This window comes from Ursus americanus, chromosome 15, assembly GCF_024610735.1.
Source record: "Ursus americanus isolate L20-20 chromosome 15, mUrsAme1.1.p, whole genome shotgun sequence".
NCBI classification, from domain to species: Eukaryota; Metazoa; Chordata; class Mammalia; order Carnivora; family Ursidae; genus Ursus; species Ursus americanus.
In genome coordinates, this window is record NC_142141.1 from 17,755,720 (window position 1) to 17,773,189 (window position 17,470).

The window sequence follows — 17,470 nt, forward strand, 5'->3', positions numbered from 1 at the left end:
CAATACAAAGTACAAAAGGATAATTTTGCTCATTTACTATAAATTACACTAATATGAAATGGGCCAAATTAACTTCTGCTATCTCTTTAACACAACCCCTAGCCTTGCAGAGACAAAGAGATTCACCCCAAGATAGTCAAGGTTTTCTGTCCATGTATGCAAAAAACACCGTCATTAATGACCGTGCCTTAACTTGGCATTCAAGTCTATCGATAATTTGGCCACTGCCTCCTTACATGTAGCCAACACTAGCAAAATTTGATTTGATGACATGCTTTGTGCTTATCTGCTTCACAACTTTACATTTATTTCATGCCATATCCCTAGTCTAAAATGTCTCTCTTCTCATCATCCTTCTAACAAACTCTTACCTATAAAAATATCATGGATGTATGCAACTATTTAACTTTAGATGTTGAGTTTGAGGTTGCGTATAAAAGCAAAACAAACACACAAACAAAACCACAGCTGATGACCAAAATTTCATATGAGAAAAAAAATATATTGGCAACCTCTCATTTATCCATAGGACAGCTCAAAAACCATCTACTTCATGAAGGCTTCCTTTATCAACCCAGTAAAGTCCAGTCTCCGTCCTAGAAGTTCTCCCTAAATCTTGCTTGTTTTACCCCTCTTTTTTTTTTTTCCACATTTGCCTTTGTATCATAGCTACTTGTGTGAGTGCATTTCAGGTTCCCTACCTTATTATAGTTTCCTCGAGGGGACGGTCCAGCCTTTATTCTCCTCCATCTTTCAAGACATGTTTCATGGATAGTAGGCGTTCTATATTGGAAGAAGAGAAAGAAAAAAGAAGGAAAGGCTTGTCAAATACTATTTATTTTCTTTTAAATCCCAAGTTGAAACAGAAATGAGCTAATCCTTCCTCCAAAGGAAGCACATTAAAGAAATACCTAAGTGCAAATCACCAAGTTCAGATCCTTATCAAAGAGAAGGATTTAAACAGAAAATGAACTCTACAGACATTCAAGAGGGAAAACAACGCAACACAAGCAGAAATGTATAACTGGTTGAATTTAGGTATGATCAAACTTAGGAAGCACATGGATAGGTTCTGTTGGCAGCTGAATGTCATGGAGGATAGTACATGAATATCCTCTAGAGGATGCCGGAGTTTCCCTCCAAACTGCCCACTCCTCCTGGTCACTTTGTATGTGAAACTTCTTTATAACTAAGTGCATGGTATTTGCCGGTAACTAAAGACCCTGAAATTTTATCTAAGTAAATTTCATACACAATTCTAATATATAACAAAGAGTACTTGGGAAGAATCTGATGTACTGGCATTACCCTCTGGGCAAAAATGTTTTAAAGGATGCTCATGAATTGGAAGAACAAATATTGTTAAAATGTCTATACTACCCAAAGCAACCTACACATTTAATGCAACCCCTATCAAAACACCACTAGCATTTTTCACAAAACTAGAACAAACAATCCTAAAATTTGTATGGAACCACAAAAGACCCCAAAGAGCCAAAGCAATCTTGAAAAAGAAAAGCAAAGCTGAAGGCATCACAATTCCAAACTTCAAGCTATATCACAAGGCTGTAGTTATCAAGACACAAAAACAGACACATAGATCAATGGAACAGAATAAAAAACCCAGAAATGGACCCACAACTATATGGTCAACTAATCTTTGACAAAGCAAGAAAGAATATCTGATGGAAAAAAGACAGTCTCTTCAACAACTGGTGTTGGGAAAACCGAACAGCTACATGAAGAAGAATGAAACTGGACCATTTCCTTATGCCATACACAAAAAATAAATTCAAGATGGGTGAAGGACCTAAATGTGAGACAGGAATCCATCAAAATCCTAGAGGAGAACACAGGCAGCAACTTTTTTGACCTCAGCTGTAGCAACTTCTTACTAGACGCGTCTCCAGAGGCAAGGGAAACAAAAGCAAAACTGAACTATTGGGACTTCATCAAGATAAAAAGCTTCTGCACAGTGAAGGAAACAATCAACAAAACTAAAAGGCAACTTTCGGAATGGGAGAAGATATTTGTGAATGACATATCTGATAAAGAGTTAGTATCCAAAATCTATAAAGAACTTATCAAACTCAACACCAAAAATAAATAAATAAATAACCCACTTAAGAAATCGGCCAAAGACATGAACAGACATTTTTCCAGAGAAGACATACAGATGGCTAACAGACACATGAAAAGATGCTCAACATCACTCATCACTAGGGAAATACAAATCAAAACCATGAGGAGATACCACCTCACACCTGTCAGAATGGCTAAAATTAACAACACAGGAAACAACAGATTTTGGCAAGGATGTGGAGAAGGGGAACCCTCTTACACTGTTGGTGGGAATGCAAACCGGTACAGCCACTCTGGAAAACAGATGGAGGTTCCTCAGAAAGTTAAAAATAGAACTACCCTACAATCCAACAATTGCACTACTGGGTATTTACCCAAAGGATACAAAAATACTGATTTGAAGGGGCACATGCACCCTGATGTTTATAGAAGCATTATCAACAATACCCAAATTGCAGAAAAAGTCCAAATATCTATCAATTAAAAAATGGATAAATAAATTGTGCTGTATATATATACATATATATATACAAACATATATATGTATATACAATGGAATGTTGTGTGTATATATATATATATATATATATATATATATACACACACAATAGAATGTTACTGAGCCATAACAAAGAATGAAATTGTGCCATTGGCAACCACGTGGATGGAACTAGAAGGTATTATGTTAAGTGAAATCACTTGGTAAATATTCAAAGTTCCTCAAGATCTCCAGTGTCCAAGTCAGGGGTTCTATGTTCAGTCCCAAGATTTAAATTAAGTAGTCCAGACTTCTGGACCCTGGTTTCCTTATCTTTTTTTTTTTTTCTCCAAATTTTTATTTAAATTCCAGTTAGTTAACATATAGTGTAATACTAGTTGGGAAATCAGAAACTGCTTTCTGGAGGAAGTCATATCCATGCTGAGGCATGAAGGATAAGGAGACTAAAAATTCTGTAGTGAGCACAAACACAAGAAGCAGCAGGGTATACAGAAGAACAAGGGGGTTGCTAGAGGACACAGGGAGGAAAACAAGCGAGCTAGAGATAAGCCTGAAAAGGCAGGTCAGGCAGATTAAGGGGGGGGCTTAGAGACCATGCTAAGGAGTCTGCCTGTGATGTGGAATCAGCAAGTGCTTAAGCAGAGAAATAGAATGGTTTGGCCTTTGCTATCTTCGTAACTGGCATCATTTAGTTGCTCAGGCCAAAAATCTGAGTCGACTTCATACTTTTCATCATTCACCTTTCCCTGTATATCTAATCCATTAAACAATCCTGTGGGTTCTACCTGCAATACCTGGCCACTTGTCTTCCCAAAGCCTGCGTCTGCCCTCCTCATTGCCCCCATCACGTGTACCTGAGACAGTCTCCTAACAGCTCCCTGCTTCCACTCTTACATATTGTCTATTCTCACCACTGCAGAGCCGTCTTGCCTAAACAAGAATCAAAACCCATCTCTTCTCTGCTTCTAACTTTCTTATGGGTTCCTGGTGGATGCAATCCAAGCTCCTTATCATGCCCTACAATGCTTTATGTGATCTGGCCTCTGCCTACCCTTTGAGCTCATTTCCTTGTACTTTCTCTTCTGCCTAGCTCAGCCTAGCCATTCTGGAGCCCTTGATGCTCCCTCAACAAGGAAAGCTCACGACACCCCACTACTTTTACCCTTGAGCTTTTCTCTCAGATTTTCCCATTATCCTCTCTTTTATTCAGATCTGTCCTCAAATGACTCCCCTTCAGAAAGTCTTTATCTAAGCATACTAAAAGAACCCTTTTCCCACCCCTCCTCCCCACCACTATCTCTGTCCTCTTATCTTGCTTCACTTTTTTATACTTCTATCTAGTTCCCTATAACCCCATATCCTAGAACCGTGATCTGAGCTCATAGGAGGTGCTTAAAAATAATTGTGAAGATAGAAAGGGAGCATGTTTGAGGCAATATGATAAATTATCTTGTAGACTGGCTGAGGTATCTAAAAATTTGTCTCCATAGCTGGATTCAATATTTCTTTTATCTTTTGCACACATGTTTCTCCCTCATCCCCATGTTTCCCCCTAGATCCTGAGACCACTTTCTAAGGTCTTTAAAAAGAAGAGCTTTACCTCTATGAATCCCACCTATAAATTAGGAGTATTGAGACTCCCTTAAAAATTAGTTGAGAAGATCAAATCAAGAGAATATTAAGTGTAAACTACTACCTAGAACTTAATGACAAATTTAGACTCCAGGGAATAGATTATTACAAGATGCTTGAATTCACTGAATACACAAGTACTATTATACAGTATTCTGATATTTAATATTTATTTAATTTAATATGTTTAAATTTTTTCTGCTAGACTACAGAGACTAATTCTTATTCTTCCTTGTACTTTCCCAGACCCCCACCCCAGTGTCTCGCATGGTATCTGCTGTCTGTTGATTTCACAGAAAACAAACAGTTTCTGCCCCAGAATTAGGCACATCTGGGATTCTCTGCTTCCTAGAACCATGCACTGCCAGGATACACTGATTTCCTAACTGACTGACCTCCAAGATCTGATTACTCCTCCCCATCTTGCCGGATTTTGCTCCCAGGCCTCCCTTCTTGTGACTGTAATGATTTTCTAAATCCTTCATCTTGGCTACTACTTCCTAGGATATGTGATTGTAAGGGCATGCATATCTACCTCTCCATCCCCATATTGACACTTCCCTAGGCTGAGGTCTACACGTGCATTCTTCTTTTCCAATGTACACACACACATACACACACACACACACACACACACACTTCTGAAAAATTTAGAACAAATTCTCTGCCTACACTGAGTGAATGTTGATTTTTAAACTTAATGGAGCATAGAAATTATTTTTTGTCATGATTTATAGAGAGAAGACAATTTTTTTTCATAGTAAGCTACCCCTGAGTTTACTTAATAGGCCTTCTACCAATGGGTATGTTGGTTGTTTCTAGGTTTGCTATTCAAAAGTCACTGCACATGTGTGGACATGACTGTTGAATGACTTTATACACAAAGACTGGCAAATCTATGCTACGAGTTTTGATTTCTGTTGCCAAAAGCTGCACTAATTTATATACGAAGTAATAGCATATGCATGTCTGTTTCCCTGTTATCAAGCTTTGTATCTTCATAAATCTGTTAAGTGAAACATGAAATCTCATTTTTTAAAATTTGTATTTCTTTAATGATGAGTAAGGCTGAGCATTATGTTAAATGCTAAAGACATTTATGTTTCTTTTTCTTTGAACTTATTGTTAATATCCTTGGTTCATTTTTCTTTTGGTTGGTGATTTTGTTTCTTTATTTGCAGACACTGAAGAATTAAGGAAATTTAGTTATAGTATAGTATTTTTTTCCATGTTGAACTTTAAGCACTTTATGTGGTCAAATTTGTCAGTCTTTTTTTGTGTGTGTATGGTTTTGGGGATTTATTTCTTCTTCAGAAATATCTTTTGTACTTCAAGATTACAAAAGCATTCCACTACATTTTTTTTTACTTATTTGTATGTTTTTCTTTTTCTTTCCTTTTTACAATTAATCCATTAATCCATATGGAACTGTGTTAGTTTTCCATTGCTGCATAACGAATTACCACAAACTTCGCAGCTTAAAACAACACACATTTATTATCTTACAATTTCTGTGGATCGGGAGTTGGGCATTATTTAACTGGATTATTTGCTTAGGGTTTACAGGTTCTGAGCAAGGTTTTGGCCAGAACTGTGTTTTCATCAGAAGCTCAACTGGGGAAAGATCTACTTCCAAGGTCCCTCAGACTATTGTACAAATTCATTTCCTGATGCTATAGGATTCAATGGCATCCTCCTTTATCAAAGCCAGAGAGAGAGAGAGAGAGAGACTCTAGCAAGAGGGGCATTACACCATTATGTAATTACACACACGTGATCACATATAATCATTCACCTTTGTCACATTCCAATGGTTAGAAGAAAGTCACTGATCCTTCCAAAAGAATTGCATAAAGGTATGAATACCAGAAGGCAAGGATCCTAAGGACCATTCTAATCTCTGCACTCCACAAACTTATTTTGGTGAAAGGAATGAAGTAGGGATATACATTTTTTTAGATGGTTAGCTAAGGTCTCAATATCACTTATTAAATTACCTAACTTTCCCCTAACTGATTAGAACTTTTACTTCTTTCTGTTTTCCTCAGATAGATATAGTTAATATATCTCAAACTAGGTCTTTTCTCCTTTCCTCATCTCACCTACAGCATCTGCAATATTGGAAATTTTTGTCAATTCCACAATCAGTTTATTGGACATAAAAAGTACTCTTATCAGGCTTTTTCCCCAAAGGCAGTCATCATTGTCAGTTTCTGTTTTATTCTTTCATATATATGTATATCTTTGTCTTTATTCATATTTATTTCCATATCCATATCTACCTGGCTATATATAAAGATTAAAAAAATGAAATGAAGAAAGTTCATTCATTATCTCATTCCTTTTCTTATAAGAGGTACATATTTGCAACAGAGCCCAGACAACCTCAGGCAAATCCAAGTATATGCTAGGAAACACTAAATCATTTAGTAAAGCCAACCACTGACACTAATCATGCTCATAAATGAGCCAAACTCGGGACCACGACAAGGAAGTGGGCAACCAAGGTAGACCAGGAATATTTCTGAGGATATGAGCATATCCCAAAGAAGATGATGTAGATAACAAAGAATGGAAGGAGAGTATAGTAGGAAAACCCAGCTGTTAGCAAGTTCCATGCTCTTGAACTGCCATGGTATCCAGTTGGTGCTTTATGGATAGGATCCTGTTGAGTTTAATAATAAAAACTAATAATTTCTGTGACTATGTTCTGTTTCACACTGGAGTCTGTGACCATCCACTGAAGCCAACATAACTGCCCATCAGAAGCAGGGGGTAGAAAGATGATGAAACACCTACTAGCCATGACATTTCCTGAAAAAATGTCCATCTTCTCTACTGTTATGACAACCCACCCCACCCTACCACTACCTTTTTGGAAAAGGCTATTTCCTATGAACTAGAGGTTGCTGGGGTTTTTTTTATTACATTTATTTTGAATGGGGAATCTATGCATGTAGTAAAATATTCAAATGTTACCAAATATACATGAAAGAAAAAGTATGTCTCCCCCTATCCCTGTCCTTAGCTCCCCAGGCTCCATCCCCTTCCCAGAGGGAGTCACCACTATTATCTTTTCATTTCACATTCTTCCAGAGATTATATATTTTATTTAAATAGAGCATAATTTATATATAATTTATATAGTATGTATTATATGTATGTATATATACATATATATATATCATGCTTTAAAAAATAAAACAGCAGCATGCTTTATACAATTTTCTGCACTTTGCTTTTTTTTTTTTTTACTTAATGATGTATTTTAGCATTCCATGTTAGTATTATTGAATTCCCTAATTTTTTTTATTTTAACTTTTTTTATTATATTATGTTAGTCACCATACAGTACATCCCCGGTTTCCGATGTAAAGTTCGATGATTCATCAGTTGCGTTATATATGTTGTTTGGGTGTAATATGATTTTTGTAGCCATCCCTTATTAGTAGACATATAGTCTATTTCCCATCTTTTGCTTTTAGAATAATGCTTTAATAAATAACTTCATACTTTATAATGCCATCTTAATTAACAATCCTTTTAAAGATCAGTAAGAGATTATTTATAACATAATTTACATTGTTTCTACCATTGATCTCCATCTACCAAAAAGCTGTACTCCCTTCACAGCAGTTGTTAAACTGAGGTTCAAAACAGGTCCCATTGATAGCCACTGGCTAAAAGTAACATAAAGACATATTGTGTTTGGTCCACACCATTATTTTTCAAAATGGAATGAATTTTAAGCACTAAAATTGTCAGAATTGTGATGTGATATAGAGAAATGACACCAAAATTGAGATGTGGGGTGTTTCTTAAATAACTATTTAGCAATGCTGGCCTCACATTCTTGACCAACAGTAGTCAGCTGGAGTTGAACAAAAGCTGTTCATTTCAGCTGTGGCTTCTTCAGTTCACCATATGACCATGATGAGAACCAAGATTGATCCACATCTTTGAGGTTGTATCAGTTGTCATTTATCATCATACATTCTTTATTTTTCCCTCTAGAGCAGAGTTGAGAAAAAAGTGAAATGTTTTTGTATTAAAATGTCTCCTCATAGTGGAAAACAAAAAAATGGACCCATACTCACCACTACTCCCTATTGTCTCACACCCAGATGCTTCCTCATCCATTTACATAACTACCATGGCCTCTCCAAAACATCTAAAGTTTGCAATCCCATGTTTAAAATAACTAGACTCTCCCTCGGGTCAAACATATTTTCAGAAACAGTCTAATAAAGACCTATTGTCTATCTCTTTTCTTTATTTAAATTTCCTTCCATTTGTTAACTTTTTTGACAGGTTAGACCTAGAAAGGATTATTTATTTTTTAATACCATTTCTTTAAAAAAACAAAACAAAACAAAACTGTGTCTGTCCGATGGACTTTGCTGCTGAAGTGGCCAATCCATTAATTCTGGAGGAAGAAGAGCAGCTGGCAAAACTAATCAGTGTTGGACATTTGCATTTTTTCCCTTTTTAATGGTCTCCCTTGGTGCTGGGAGATTGGTTTTCTGTGTTGGAAGAAGAGCATAGAGAGCAGCTGCTGCCTCCCAGTCTACTGCATAGTAAAGGAAAGAGCGTGGTGCAGAATTCATCTACCAAATATCCCAACAGGTTAACCACCTCTGGAGCGAGGAAGTCACAGCTTGCTTTTGAAGGTTCTTTGTATTGAGTATAAAATATTTTATGTTTTGGGGAATAAGATGTCTCTCTTCAAATTCTCCCTCTATATATATTCTCTACACAGTAAGATGATGCTAAGTTCTTAGGCTTGAGAATCTTCTATTGATGCAAGACTGACAAAAAAAAAATTAAATACAATATGAACTTGAAAAAAACAAGCATAAGCATGCTCCTAAAATCAGGCAGCAATGTGATGCTCACTGCAAGTTATTTAGTGCTTCCTATTGAGTGCTTCCAGGTATTGTGCTCAATGCTATACAAGCATTATCTCATTTAATTCTCAATACTCAAAGACATGTGCTATCATTAACCCTGTTTTATAGTTGGAGAAACTGAAAATCAAAAAAACACAGTGATTTTCACAAGGGCTCTAAACTTGTAAAAGACAGACTTGATATTCATCTAGGCCTTTCTGATTCTCTTGTACGCTTAGCTAAACCCCTGGATAGCTTCCTTCACAGAACAAGAAATCTATAAGGAGGTTGGTATTGTATTTTCAGTGAGGACCACCAGGTGCATTCTCTTTGGAATCTATAATGTTTCTGTGGATAATCACTCAAGGAGGAACATTTTCAACCTATTCTTTATGTGATTTTTTTTCCTTCCGTATCTTCTTCACAAGAAACAATCTGTCTTGGCCTCTTTCTCCTCAAACAATTCACAACTGAAGTAGCTACCCATGACCTCACTTCTATTCTGAAAGAATATTTATTTTATTGGCCACTTCTCTTCCTGGCATTCCTAGGCTCTCCCTCATGCCCTAAAATGTTAAGTCACTATTCACTAGCTCTTGCTGCTGGCAGCAAACCACTCACTGCAACTACTTGGTCAAGCCATACCTAACCCAGGTCAATTTGTCCCCTAACCCATGAAGCTTCAAGCTTCACACCCCATTTCTCTCCAAAAAGATCTTTAGTGATCTTATTTTTTTTAAATAATTACTTTCAATTTGCATACAATAAAATACATTCTTTGTGGTATAGTTCTACGTATTTTAACAAAGCCATACAGTTGTATATCCACTACAACAATCAAAATAAAAGCACTTCCATCCTCCCCCAACAAATTCTCTCATGCCAACCCACTGTTGTCACCCACTCCTAATTCCTAAATCCTACCAATCATAGATTATTCTCAGTTCCTATTAATTTTCCTTTTTCTATAGCATCATATAAAATGCAATCATACCGTGTGTATTCCCTCAAGTCTTCTTTCCTTCAGCATAACGCATTTGAAATTCATTCAGGTTTTTGTGTGTCTAACTAGTACACTCTTTTTTACTGATGAGTAATACTCTGTTGTACAGATGTTCCACAGATTGTTAATCCATTTACCATTTGAGGGACATATGGATTGTTTCCAGTTTTTGATGACTATGAATAAAACTGGTATCAACCTTTGTGTACAGTATTTTTGTGAAAACATATTTTTATTTCAGCTATACAAATACCTAGGAGAAGAATTGCTGGGTCATACAGTAAGTTTAATTTTATGAGTGCAGTTGTATCTCATCACGGTTCTAAAGTAATTCTCTGATGACTAATGTTGACTATCTTTTCATGTGCTGATTTTTCACCCAAATATCATCTCTGGTGAGGAGTCTCTCAAATCCTCTATCATTTTAAAAATTAGGTTGTGTGTGGGGGCACCTGGGTGGCTCAGTTGATTAAGCTTCTGGCTTCGGCTCAGGTCATGATCCCAGGGTCCTGGGATGGAGCCCCACATCAGGCTCTCTGCTCAGCAGGGAGCCTGCTTTTCCCTCTCCCTCTCCCTGCCACTCTGGCTACTTGTGCTCTCTCTCTCTGTCAAATAAATAAATAAAATCTTTTTTAAAAAATTAGGTTGTGTGGGTTTTTTGGTGATATTTTCATAATTTAAAGATTAATTCATTTTATCTTGATTATCCTTTAAAATTTAAATATCCCAGAAAAGTAACACATTAAGTTTCTACAGATCACTGATATCTTAGTTTAAATTAGTTCTATCCATTCACTCAAAGACGTAAGGACTTACTTCCAGCTCTTTACACTAGAGACTGTGAATACAAAAATAAGCAAACTCAGTCAGCTTTCAAGGAGACTTAACCAGATTGCTATCCACACAGCCAAATAAAACCAATATTGAGGTAAAGGGAATTTAATGGGATGAAATTGAGATCAGCATGGTAATTTTAGAGCAGGGACTCTTGAAGTAAGCTCTCTACACCAGTAACATTAGAACTACCTGGATATTTGTAAGAAAGCTACTGAATCGGAAAGTCTAGGGAAAGACCTAGTCATATGTGTATTAAAAGCACCCTAGGTTATTTTGATGTACATTCATATTTGAGAATAAGGGGAATTGCTGAAGATATCTAGAGGAGGAGGTAAGCGGTAAAAATTTTTGCTTCAGACTCAAGTTTTATATCCATGTACTTTTGAGCAGTTTTCTTCTTCTATTATAGTGTTTAGACTTGAAAATTTGGTGGGCAAAAAAATCCCCCCATACACTTCAGAACTAAGCATCATACTCATCAGAGAGTTACTTCATCCTGTGTGTTAATTCTGAATGTAGTCAGCTGGTCACTCTCTGAGTGGTGAGCTCTCTCCTCCCCACCCTCTGTCATTTCTAGCTCTGGTCAACTGCAGGAAGACGAAAAAAAGCAGTGGGTCCCGAGTGAACAGAAATATAGCAGTAGGTCCAACCCAGTTTTAACAGATCAATAATCTTGCCACAACACTTCTCTACTGATTCCAAGAATTTTTCCCTCTATATTTTTGTTGTCGACATGGTTTCTCTTCTAGAAGATTTTTGAGCACAAGGAAGCTCTTCAAGGGCTTACTAATTCTTGCCTTGTACACACTCCTATAGAAAGGTTTCAAGGGAATAAACTCGTTTCAGAAGAAAAAAGTAAGTCAGAGGCAAGTTAACTTTTTGAAACACTTAACCTAATTCTGGTTCTACTCATTCTCTACTACATAAATTTGCTATTTTCCCAAATGACATCTATTCACTCAACCTGTAGTATATGAAAAACTTCCAAAATACATGTCAACCAAAATCTTGTATATAAATATTCATGGAAGCATTATATAAAAAGTCAAAAAAGTAAAATCGCCAAATGATAAATGTATAAAAACAAGGTAGTGTAACTATTTAATGAAATATTATTTGGCCTAGAAAGGGGGTAAATGTGGATGAATCTTGAAAACATACTAAGCAAAAGAAGCCAGATACAAAAAGCCATAGACTGTACGATTCCATCTATGTAAACGACCAGAAGAGGCACATCTATAGAGGCAGAGAGCAGATTAGTGGTTGCCAGGAGCCAGGGAGTGAGGGGAATAAGGAGGGACTGGAGTTTCTTTTCACAGTGATGGAAACAAAAATGTTCTCTATTTAGATAGTGATGATGGCTGCATGACTCTATGAATGTACTTAAAACCACAAAAGTACATACTTTAAAAGAGTGACATTTTTTGGTTTTTGAATTATACCTCAATAATACTGTAATTTAAAAAAAGAGAAAAGTTGAGAGTTTGAGTCTCTTCTGATGGAAGAAGTTGGGTAAGTTCTGTGCAGTAGAGTGGGAGACTATAATGGGTCCTGAATGACCACATAGAGAGAACTGAACAGCCACAGGATCAGACCTGCATTTACGATTTATTCTAGAGGTAGGAAGGCTTGTCAAGAGACTGGTTTCCAGGTTGGAATGTGTTAGAAGGCCACTGAAGGCTTTATGGGCTGTCGTTAGTATTTTCAATTAAGATACCATTCTTAAAATGTCCACATTCTCTGTGAGAATCTTAAAAAGTGACCTCCTTTTCACCATTCTCTGACAAAGTATATATAAAACCCCACTAGAGAGTAAAATATTTCAGCCCATCTATCTATATTCACTCAACTACCACCTTGCTTATTGTTTTTTAATTGAATTGATCAAGAGCTTTAATATGATTACATTTAAAATAGAAGTTTGCTTTCTAAATTATTCCTCTGATGAAGGGACCAGACTGCATATAGACTCCATAAGAGACAACAGAGAGGGAAAGCTCTGTGAAGGTTGAACATACCGCCATGGGAGGTCACAGGGATAAAGTATTAAAGAAAAGCATGAGAAAGGGACCAGCTAAAAATTTAACCCAAAGTTAAAAATACAACATATTTAAATTATGATTTAGAAGTAAAAAAACACAACCAAAAAGTTCAAAAACAGGACAATGGTTTTAAAAATTAGGGTATATCAGGAATGCCTGAGTAGCTCAGTTGGTTAAGCGTCTGCCTTCAGCTCAGGTTATGAGCCCAGGGTCCTGGGATTAAATCCTGCACTGGGCTCCTGCTCAGCGAGGAGCCTGCTTCTCCCTCTGCCTGCCACTCCCCTGCTTGTGCTTGCTCTCTCTTTCTCTCTCGCTGACAAATAAATAAAATCTTCAAAAAAATTTTAAAAATTAAAAAAATAAAAAATAAAAATTATGGTATATCCATGTAGAGATTATGAAGATACTAAAATCAAATTTCATATTTAATAACAGATAAATGACCATATCCCATTATAAGTTTAAAAAGAAGCTCAATTATTAATATAAGGTGGTCCTAAGTATGTATATACATATAAAATCTTATATAATTTTCATATACATATCTGTATATAAATATATAGTTTTTGACACAAAATATATATATATAAACATATATTTCCTATTATACATGAAATAAAGTTTTATACATTTATATTTACAAATATACATAAAATAATAATTGTATATGTATCAGTAAAATGTTAATAAAGATGAGATTATGGGTCATTTTTATTCCTTTTATTACCAGTGCTCGGGAGCTAGCATGATGGATACCCCAATAGCTTGGGAATTAGAGCAATAATACTGCCCTTTGATGTAGCCACTTTGGAAAATATGTTGGATGCTTCTTAAAAAGTTAAATGTAAATTTACCATATACCCAGTAATTCCACTCATAGGTATCTGCCCAAGAGAAATGGAAACATGTGGCCACAAAAAAACTTGAACATAAACGTTCATTGCAGCATTATTCATAATAGCTAAAAAATGGAAACAACTCAGATGTCCATCAACAAAGTATGGCATATCCATACAACAGAACACCATAAAAAGGAATGCATAATGATACATGCTACAAAATGGATAGATCTCCAAAACATTATCGCAACCAAAAGAAACCAGACACAAAAGACCATAATACTATAGGATATTATTTATTTGAAATGGGGATGGGAACAGAGATTAGGTGTAAATGGGTATTATGGATTTTATTGTGCTGGTGAATGTGTTATGACAAGCACAACCCAGTAAACTTCCTAAAAATCACTCAGCCGTACACTTAAAATGGGTAAATTTTATGATATGTAAAGTACATGTCAATAAAATTTTTTTAAAAAATTGAGCCCTTTGAAAGATGAGCTTTAAATCAACAGTTAGCAGACCTGGGCAGAGATCTACAAAACCACCTTTAGAAGACTGGCTCCTAGACCAACAAGACTTGACTATAACCTAACAACATAGTAAGAAATCTATGGTAAGGATGTGTTATTGAAATGGAGGGTTGGAAATGAAAGGATTATAGATAAAGGGGAGAGATGGCCTTGGCTTAGTATATCAGTGTGTTGGGGTTTCCATTACTCTTATGATGAGGGAGGTAGGAGGAGAGGAAGGCGGTGGTACTGAAAAGATAACTCAGCTCAGAGTTAGCTAAATGAGTCTCCATCCACTGATCCCAGGCACCCAGTCCAAGAAAACAGTTGTTGGTTAGCTTGTCTTGTAACCTTGCTACAGGGTGAGGATGCACTAGTAGGTGAATGCAAATCCTTCTAGACTGTGTCCTTGCTCTTGTAAGTTAACAAGCTTAATATTCCTGGGTACCATAGCTGTCACTATGAACACAATTAATGTTAATTTATCCCTATTAAAAAACAGCTTCTGAGCCTATAAGGCAGAGAGCCTGAGTGTGGAAGGTGGTGAGTTTCTCAGACCAGAAGTCTCCCAGGACAACTGGTCTGAGTTATTGGAGACCTCCTCAGTTATTACCTTCTATCTTGATGTGTGTGCCTCGCCCAGGATGTAGCTGGCACAGCCCAGTGCAAGACAGTAGAGCATATGATAAGAACATAGACTTTGGAGTCAGACTGCCTGGGTTCAAAGTCTATGCTACTCCTTAGTAGCTGTGTGACTTTGGAAAAGTTACTTTACTTCTTTCAATTTTCTCACCTACAAAACACAGATAAAAACACTACCTTCCTCACATGGTTGCTAAAATGATTAAATGAGATCATATACATAAAGCACTTAGGCCAGAGCTTGTCGAACTTTAATTATTACTCCTCAATTGGCATTCTTTTTCACACTTTTCTGTTTTTTAATAAATTTTCTTAAAATGAATATATATCATTTTGGTTCATAATCAGAAAGTGATGTTATTCAAAAAACTTGAAATAAATGTAATTTCTGTTCAACCAGGAAAGAAAAAAGAGTAAAGAACAGATATGGAGGAAGGAAAAGGAAAAGAAAGAAGCATCCAGAAATGCTAATAAGGGACATTTTAGAAGGATAGAATATTGAAATCCAGGCCTTTCTGTCTAATACAAGCCATCTGGTGACTGCATCTGAACAAGCCTTACTGAGATTTTTCTTATGAAAGTTCTTTTGCTACTGTTTATTTCACATTTCATCTCAGTGGGCAAATAAGTGGATTTACCCTGCACAGGGCAAGGATAGTCAGTGGAAGGAGATGAGAAGGAAAACTACAATGACAAAAGTTAGGAGTGATTAAGGGTAAGAGGCAGCAAAGACCCCTTCCCCACATTCCTCTCCATTCTCTCAGAATTGGAATCTAAGTCTGTGGTTTTAGACAAAGCTCACATACAATTTAAACCACAGACGCAGTTCCCTTCCCCAGTCCCAAAGGCTCCCAATCAGCCCTCGGCCTTGTGTAGGAAGCTGCTAAACCCCTACCCACGGCTTAATTAATTTTCTGAAAAAAGTGATTGGCTGGCATGACAGCAATAAACATCAAATTCCATTAATTAATACTGAGACATCAGTGTCTGTGTTGTTTCTCAATTACACATTCAGATGCAGCCCCCCCTTGTGCTAGCATCAATTTGGTCCTGAAGCCCCAGAAAAGTCCATTACAAGGGAAGGACAACTAAAGGTGGGGTGGGGGATGGCATCTGTACTTTCACCAAGATAATCAACTTGGAGGAATTCACACTCCAAAGTGTAGTCCCCAGAGAAGGGTTTTAGAGACCTAGATGAAAGGATTTAAATGTGGTTGGGTGAGGCATTTTCATTTTGCTGATGGCCTGGAAGGGAACTATCAGCTTGATGAACACAGAGCTTCCCTTGGGTTCCAAGACACACTCTTCACACTGGCTTTCCCAGCCTTCTTCCCTGGCTCCCTTCCTCATTGTTCTCCCTCTCTCACTCTTTTTTTTTTTTTTTTTGCCCTAACGACAGTCATCTTCAATTTCATGTTAATTCAGAAGAGAGTCAAAGGGGAACAAAAAGCAATCTTTGCTTCTTCAACTCAAGTAAAAACCCTAAAGGGACCATAGCTCCCATAGAGGCACATGCCTTAGGGCCTGGAGACAAAGCAAAATGTTCTCGTGAACACTCAGAGGTTAGATCCTGGAGATAAAGCAATGTGATTAAATCTTGATAGATTTTTGTTTTAAGAGCAGAAGAAGAAGGGGGAGACCTCTTGTTTGCCTGGTTACAAAGAGTGCCGTTGGCAATCCCTGCTTAATCAGGATCTTGATGAGCATATTTTCCCTCCCAGGACTGAGACACCAAGGAAGAGTCTATTTGAAGCAGCCTCCGGCCCATTCCCATGTGGTTGCTCCATCCCTGCCACTTCACTGGACCCTGCCCTGAGAAACAGCTGTTTCATTATTCCAGCAACCTTACGAAAATTGTTTGTGACTTCAGTTTGAAGATTATGAAAATAAAGCCTTAGCCCCACCCAGCCCCAGAAGGCAACATGCAAAGTTGATCATTGTTAAATGTCTTCCATACCTTTTTAGGGAAGTATTATTCCCTTATTAATAAATTAATAATCTTTTCCATTTTAAGAAGAGAGAAACAAAGACCCAAAAATTGAAGATATCTGCCCAAGATCACTCCCCAAATGGGTTACAGGTCCCTAACACATACACAGTGTTCAGAACCGGAAAGGAATGAAATGGGTTGGGCTGAAAACGATATTATGCTTGCTGGATGCTTAGGCTGGGCCTCAAGAGTCCAGATTTTGAGGTTGGTAGTGTTAGGGAGTATTTTTTATTGTTATTTATCTCATGTCACCATATTTCAAAAGGTTGGTAAGAAGGTGAGTGCTCAGGACTGAAAAGTACAGAGGTACACAGATAGAAATTAAATAATAGAGATAACAATGGCATGATTTCAGGGGCGCCTTGGTGGCTCAGTCAGTTAAAGCATCCAACTCTTGATTTCAGCTCAGGTCATGATCTCAGGGTTGTGAGAATGAGCCCTGTGTCAAGCTCCAAGCTCAGCAGGGAGTCTGCTTAAGATTCTCTCTCTCCGGGGTACCTGAA

General features: G+C 37.0%; 1 long non-coding RNA gene across 1 annotated transcript in view; it reads right to left on the reverse strand.

Annotated features, from left to right (window-relative positions):
* The window catches only part of LOC123788628 (uncharacterized), a 173,774-nt gene that overhangs the window by 85,666 nt on the left and 70,638 nt on the right, over positions 1-17,470 (reverse strand). Inside the window, exon 2 of the long non-coding RNA XR_006778553.2 lies at positions 702-783. This is a non-coding gene — a long non-coding RNA (uncharacterized LOC123788628). The remainder of the gene's footprint in view (positions 1-701; positions 784-17,470) is intronic.